The sequence below is a fragment of the Sander vitreus genome, chromosome 11 (assembly GCF_031162955.1).
Source record: "Sander vitreus isolate 19-12246 chromosome 11, sanVit1, whole genome shotgun sequence".
Taxonomy (NCBI): domain Eukaryota; kingdom Metazoa; phylum Chordata; class Actinopteri; order Perciformes; family Percidae; genus Sander; species Sander vitreus.
In genome coordinates, this window is record NC_135865.1 from 27,889,476 (window position 1) to 27,897,406 (window position 7,931).

The 7,931-nt window shown below is 40.8% G+C and overlaps 1 protein-coding gene across 3 annotated transcripts in view; it reads right to left on the bottom strand.

Moving 5' to 3' along the window:
- satb2 (SATB homeobox 2) overlaps positions 1–7,931 on the bottom strand; it is a 64,136-nt gene that overhangs the window by 54,769 nt on the left and 1,436 nt on the right. The gene's annotated exons all lie outside the window — the stretch shown is intronic.

The window sequence follows — 7,931 nt, forward strand, 5'->3', positions numbered from 1 at the left end:
TTATCTGTGTTTTCCTTCTTCACTTCACACGCTAAATAAAGGTATTTCCACCGTAAATTGGTGCATAAAAGTGTATCTGAATACAGGAAATGAAGTTGTTGATGCTCAAAACTTCCCTCTGGGAGGACACCCAGACCCCACACTATGATATACCCAACATTATACAAACATTTAGTGCAATAGTGGCGAAGAACAACTCCTCTTCTGTTTTCTCAAAAGCTCCAAATCATTTAGGTTTTTAAAATAACTTTAACTTGGTGTCATTTCCCTTCAGTCTCTGTGATTGGACCGGCAAATAAATGGAGCAAAAGTTGTGTTAACTCTGCTAATACGTTTCAAGATTGGTAATGCCATTTATGCCAAATTCCTACCCTACCTGCGTTATGCAACTTAAAAAATAGACACATCAGACAATTTTTTGCCTCTTTGAAAGGGGCAGGACTAGAAATGAGTCATGCTCTACATTTGTTGTGTTCTCGTTGTAGAACGATGAAGACAGAACAAACAGATACAAAATAGGATGAAGGCTCAACAGGAGGATTTTTTTTTCCTTGACAACATTCATGTTTTTCCCAAATGATGTACAGATTTTTAGGCATTCTTTTATCAAATGGCTTGAAAAACCGTAAATAGGGGGAAAAAGGTTTGGGCTGAGCCCCGAATGTTTAAAACGTCTGTCTCCGCCCCTGCTGACATCCCAGTTTCTCTCTTTTCACCTTAAAAAGGTGATGAATGATGTAAATAATAACTTGGATGCGGGGGCGCCTGGATAGCTCACCTAGTTGAGTGTGCACCCCATGTATAAAGGCTCAGTCCTTACCGCAGCGGCCGAGGGTTCGGGTTCAACCTGCGGCAACTTTGCTGCATGTCATTCTCCCTCTCTCTCCCGTTTCACATCTCAAGCTGTCCTGTCTAATAAAGGCCTAAAATGCCACGAAAAACAACAAAATAAAACAATGAGTCGGACGTGCCCACAGAACCATCCAGCCACAGACTGATGAATGCTAATCTATTTTATGCAATTATTACGGGTGTGTTGAGCAATAACCTTTTGTTCTAAACACTGTCTGTCTCTGTGTGACACTATACAGTGCATCACATTAAATCATGGCCTGATATCAGCCTTCAAACACTGTGATGGTTATCTTCTTCATCCTAAATCCATCTGTGTTGCATTGTTTGATAAGGCGTGTGATAGCTGGGGCAGTTAATAAAGAAGTGATAAGAGGAGCTGTTACATATTTGCTATGGAGACCATGTAATGTGTTTTTGATAAGAAGAGCGGTCATGATGCATTTCCCAATTTATTGCTTCTCACGTCAACTGTCACATCTCTCAGAGAAACAATATAATCAATTATTGAGATATTGCCTTTCAAACCTGTCGATTAAATCGTCAATAAAAGTGAAACTGAGCTGCCATATCTTCATCACTTGCCGTCTTTTTGATAAAAATAGAACTCAATCTTACCTTTAAATATTTCTGCTTTAAAGACGGTCAGATATAAAGAAATAAAAGCCCCACTCTGCTCTGTTTGTCCCGCATAGTGTCTGATGCTGGGACGACCTCGTGTTTTTGATGATAAGCCACTATCAAATTCCACATTATTACGCATTCTAGACATAACAAATACACACCGAGAGCCAAAGACAAGATTGCAGAGCAAACATGTAGACACACCCAGAGAAATAGAAGAGTATAGGACACGACAACAAACACACCTCTAAACAATATGTCCAGCTCAAAGACGTAAACACACACAAACAGAGGCTAACGTGTAATTCAAATCCAGTCTAAACTCTACAAATCAGACAGCTGACAAACACTGATTGCTAGTCCCATTCATTTCAAAGACATATGGTATAATGACTGGTTCAAACGGTCCATGAAAGGACTTTTTTTTTTTTTAAGTGCTCATATTATGCTCATTTTCAGGTTCATAATTGTATTTAGAGGTTATATCAGAATAAGTTTACATGGTTTAATTTTCAAAAAACACCATATTTTTGTTGTACTGCACATTGCTGCAGCTCCTCTTTTCACCCTGTGTGTTGAGCTCTCTGTTTTAGCTACAGAGTGAGACCTCTCAACTTCTGTTCCATCTTTGTTGGGAGTCGCACATGCTCAGTAGCTAGGTAAGGACTACTAGCCAGTCAGAAGCAGAGTATGAGCGCGTGCCCTGACAGTAGCTAGGTAAGGACTACTAGCCAGTCAGAAGCAGAGTATGAGGGCGTGCCCTGACAGTACCTAGGTAAGGACTACTAGCCAGTCAGAAGCAGAGTATGAGGGCGTGCCCTGACAGTACCTAGGTAAGGACTACTAGCCAGTCAGAAGCAGAGTATGAGGGCGTGCCCTGACAGTACCTAGGTAAGGACTACTAGCCAGTCAGAAGCAGAGTATGAGGGCGTGCCCTGACAGTACCTAGGTAAGGACTACTAGCCAGTCAGAAGCAGAGTATGAGGGCGTGCCCTGACAGTACCTAGGTAAGGACTACTAGCCAGTCAGAAGCAGAGTATGAGGGCGTGCCATGCTAGCAGCTAGGTGAGCATTATAACGTGTGTTCCAAAGTGACCACGTTTGTCTCTGAAGTAAAGGCTGGACTACAATAGAGCTGTTTGGAGCAGTTTGTGAACAGTGTTTTCTGTTGGAGATGGTAAGTCCCTTTGGGGGGGACTTTGGGCTTTTTCACTTTGTAAACATATATAATACATATAAAGGAAAGGGAAAACATAATAGGAGCACTTTAAATGTATTTTTAAATCCATCACTCTCTCTTATGCTTTTATTTTTGCATCACCTGTAAAGTTTGGGAAAACATTTTTTTGATGTTCGGCCTCAGATGAAGCAACGTGTGTACAGAATAGAGCTACAACTAACGATTTGTTTCACTGTCGATTATTTTCTGGATTAATCGATTAGTTGTTTAATCTATAAAATATCAGAAAATGGTTAAAAAAAAAAAAAAAGTCAATCATTGTTTCCCAAAGCCCAAGATGACGTCCTCAAATGTCTCGTTTTGTCCACAACTCAAAGATATTCAGTTTACTGTCACAGAGGAGAGAAGGAACTAGAAAATATTCACATTTAACAAGCTGACATCAGAGAATTTGTACTATTTTTCAGTTAATAGTTGACAACTAATCGATTCATCTTTGCAGCTCTAGAACAAAATGTAAAGATTTAGGGGAAGCAACAGGTAGAGTAAAATAAATGCTCCACAGAAAGCTGTTTTTATGTTGCCTCCTGCCTACACACACACACACACACACACACACACACGCATGCACACACGCACACACACACATGCACACACACACACACACACACACACACACACACACACACACACACACACACACACACACACACACACACACACACACACACTACATCCCTGTAGTCCCATTGTGATAAGTGTGCAGGAAACAGAGAGCAGCAACTTGCACACTTACTCTCTGAGATTTAAAACAAGAGAGAAGTATGAGAGGGATAATTGTGGGTGAAAAGTGAACGCAATCATCTGAACAGCAGGCTCACGTTGAATCTGTCCTACGTATGGAACTAATGGATCTCAACGTGTGAGTAAGAAACACAACTAACCTCTCCCACGGCAGAGCTGCTCTAACTGCCTCTCCGGTATCTCTTCTACCGCTAAGATACTATGTCTGCTAATGAAGGGTTGTGCCTTTAACATGCAAAACCAGACCGAGAGAGAGTTACCTGCAAGGGCATTATTAGCACTGATAGCAAGGGAAGAACCGGAGAGGCGTCACCTATGTAGGAAAATATCCAGATATAGGTCGTCCACTTTTATAGCAGGGTTATCAAGCTATTGGTTAATGCTTGGCTCTGCAGCAGCACAGATAAAAGAAGGCAGGAGGAGGAGGAGGAGGGGGGGAGCGATATTAAAAGCTCTGCTGTCAAACCCAATGTATGCACAGGGAGGGACAGACGTAATGAAGCTGGGATGTGTTAAAATGCTTTCCAGAAAAACAACCCCAGAAGAAGGAAGCACACAAAAAGTAATCAGAATTTGTTTTTTAAAGTCTGAAAACAACATGGAGAACAACATAAAAGTTTTTTTATTTATTTTTATTTTTTTTTTTCATGTGGCCGTTTATGAGAAATGATTGCTGTTAGGGAAGGTTACATTATTGTGGAATTTGCCGTTTATGGCCATCAGATGTGTCACACTGTGATGTGGGGAGAGTTGGTGTGAGGGGAAGACAGACCTTTACGGCAAACACGCGCACACACACACACACACACACACACACACACACACACACACAGAGTCGCAGAGGAAAATAACCAGGGTGAGGGGGCGAGACGAAGGCCTTCTGGCAAACATGTTTGGCTCCCTCGTAAACATCTCATTTGATAATACGGGATGAAGAGTTAACAGCAAGCATTTATAGCCTCGCCCTTCCAGCTAGAGGATGCATGCTTAAACACACTCATCTATACATACACACACACACACACACAGACACTAAGCCACACAAACCACAGCCAGCACGCTACACAGACTCTCTGCTTTAACACTTCCAGGGACCACACACTGACTGAGTACAGCCACACACAGCAGGGACGAATAAGACACATGCATGTATGTATACAGTACAGGGGGGGTGGACAAAATAATAGTGCCACAACATGCTGTAGTCCAGGGACTTAAGTGACGCTTGAACTGCATTACATCATGAGGTGTTCCTGTTATACTGTCACACATTTAGAGGGGAAAACTTTACTGTAACACACACACACACACACACACACACACACACACACAGATGTCAAACCCATCCACCACAGCTCTCACCAGCCTCACCAGAGTGGGCAAAACACAGAAAGATCACGTCTCAGTGCACACTTGCCTGAGTTTTCTCTGTCCCATTTTTTTTTTAAAGACATGAATTTATCATCCAGAGTCACAGCGAGCCACAGATGAAATAAAATATGCACCAGGCAAGCTGAATATGAGACATTATAGAGATCTGTGAGTGACGCCCACAGCCAGCCAGAGAGGAGCATCATTAATGCCCACTTCTCCACTATCTAATCTGCGGTTTAATAGCGCAGACACGCCCCTATTCCCGTCAACAGATAGCTGAGTTCACACACAGAGGCAGGAAGAAAGAGAGGAGGAGGAGGGTCACTGAAGAATTAAAAACGGAGGGTTTCAAGTTGTAAATGTTGTGTGTGTTGTCTGATACGCCAGTGCCAAAGACACATTTCTATTTGATGCAAATCTAATGAACAAATAAGTATTCTGAATCTGAATTATGAATGTCTTGGTCTAATTGTGTCTGATTGAAACTGTTGGTCATAACTATGAGACTATGAAGTGACATTAATCTTTCAGAATTTAGAAAATGAACGACTAATGAAACAAGAATATTTCAGCTATGCTTAAAAAAAACTGCAAAGTGAAGCAAAAAATAAATAAATAAAAAAAGGCCCACAGTCTTCGTTATATGCATGAAATTGCAAACCATAAATAATGCGCGCATCTTGGCGGCAGAATGAGGGGAAAAAGCCTCAAAGCCTCGCGCACATTTAAAGCTTCTGCAGCTCAGTGAAAGCCAAAGAGAAGATGAGTTCTCTATTATTTTGGATACGCAAACTCTTTACGCATGAACCCTTTCACGCGCTGACAGAGTCTGCGCGGCCCGTCAAAAACTTTTTTTTTATTTTTGGAACATGTGCGCAAACTTTAAGCAGACATGGAGGCCAGAAAACCTGCAGCGGCTGCACACATGCACTCTCCCATCACAGCAGCTGAAACGAATCCGTTTTTCCTCGCGGTTGGCTTAAAAAGATGTATTCATGTTATTTTTCTATCATTCTTTCTAAAGTGCTGGTGATTGTAGCCTGCGGGAAAGAGACGATGATTGACAGTGGCGTGTAGTGCACAGTGCTGTCAGTATGTTTTCAATTCATTATCAGGCCTATTTTAATTATATTAACATTGTTAATTACTGCTATGTGTAAATTGCGTTTCTGCTCTAAATAGGAATCCGGACTATCCAAATTCTCCATTCACACTTTACCTGCTCAGGTGAGAATTGATATCGTGTGTCATTTTAGTTTGGGCTGTTTTTTCCCCTCCTCTCTTTTCTTTTCTTTTCTTTTCTTTTCAGTATTTTAGTTTCTTAATTGGACTATGCATTGGAGAGTGCCCAGATGAAGCCCCTCTGACTTTTTTTTTAATTTCATCTCTCCATCACATCTTATATTGATTATGTGTATATCAGTCTGTAGTATTTGTATATATGTAAACCAATAAACTAAACTAGAAATCCCCTCAGGAATAAGAGAGACGTGTGTGTGTGTGTGTGTGTGTGTGTGTGTGTGTGTGTGTGTGTGTGTGTGTGTGTGTGTGTGTGTGAACGGCAGCAGGCGTTTCACACGCGTTTAATTTGAAAAAGAAAAAGAGTGTAAGCATAAACGCAGTTTGGATTGGAGGTTTTGGAAAAGATGAGTCAGCCTGCTGTTTTTTTTTTTTTAAAGGTCAGAGAGGACGAGAGGTTTTAGTTTGAGGCTGCTGTCAGCGTGAGAAATAGGCTAAAGGAATACGGTCGATTTAATAAATGAGAAGAAGGAAAAAATGAACTTTTGTGCTTTCTTGTAGGCTTCCATAAACCAATGGTCTGACCCGTGTGTGACGCTTTGAAACTTGTATTCATTCAACCTTCATTTCCACTGGGGAGATCACTGAGGGACGATAAGAGAGCAACACATAAAGGGCAGCAACGCCATCATAAGAACACGGACAGATCTTACCTAAATGGAAAAAAAAAACTATTTGATAAAAAGAAATACAACTGTGTAAAGCAATTACGAGTAGAAGTTTGGACGTCCACAATTTAGCTAGATGTCTAAAGTGTCCAAAAGGCACAAGTGAGTTGATTTTGAGAAGGTGTTTTGTTTCAAGAGGCAGGTCTAAACTAAAACTAACAAGCAGCTTCAGACCGAGCTCATAGAAAGAACATGAAGTATGTAAATAGGGCTACAAGTGCACAATTGATTGTAAAAAAAAAAAAAAAAATAGGTAAATAGGTACAAGCAGGGTTCAAAATGAACACCATCTACCAGCCAAATGCTGGTTAAAATATGCAAGTGGTTGGTAGATTTGCTCCACTCACCAGCCACAAAAAAACCCAAATGGCAATCTATTGAGTGGCTGGTAATATGTGAACATTTTATTTGGCTAGTGGACAAAAAAAACGTTCATTTTGGACCCTGGCTACAAGCAGTGGTGTAGTCTAATGTATTGTAGTGGGTATACTGCACTGTGAATATATATATATATATATATATATATATATATATATATATATATATATATATATATATATATGTGTGTATATATATGTATATATGTGTATAAGTGTTGGCCAGGGTCTGCCTTTTGGTGGTGGTGGGGGGTGTCCTTCCCCCAGGGAAATTTTGAGCATCAACGACTTCATTTCCTTCATTCTGATCCACTTTTATGCACCAATTTACGGTGGAGAAACATTTATTTAGCCTAAGGAAAACACAGACGACAATTCAAAATATATCAAAAATATAATGGAAAGTATGTTATTACATGTCATTCCGCATTTTTAAGTGGGTATATGGAAATCCTGGAGCTTTCTTAGTGGGTATACTGCGTGTACCTGCGTATCAAGTAGACTACACCACTGGCTACAAGTGCTCACTTGATTGTAAAAAAGGGTCCATGCGATGCGGATGTGGGTTTGATTTCTCCATGTTTAGTGCAGGACAACGTATTGCTCCTGACATGACGGTCTGCAGCAGGACTGGTTCTCATTTAAACGCATTTTGGCTCCAGTTTCTTGGGACAACGCAGAGCAGACTGGAGGCCTACATTTTCTCCACAGTCCCTGATCAGACCTGAGCGTTATGATTTTCATATTTCTGAA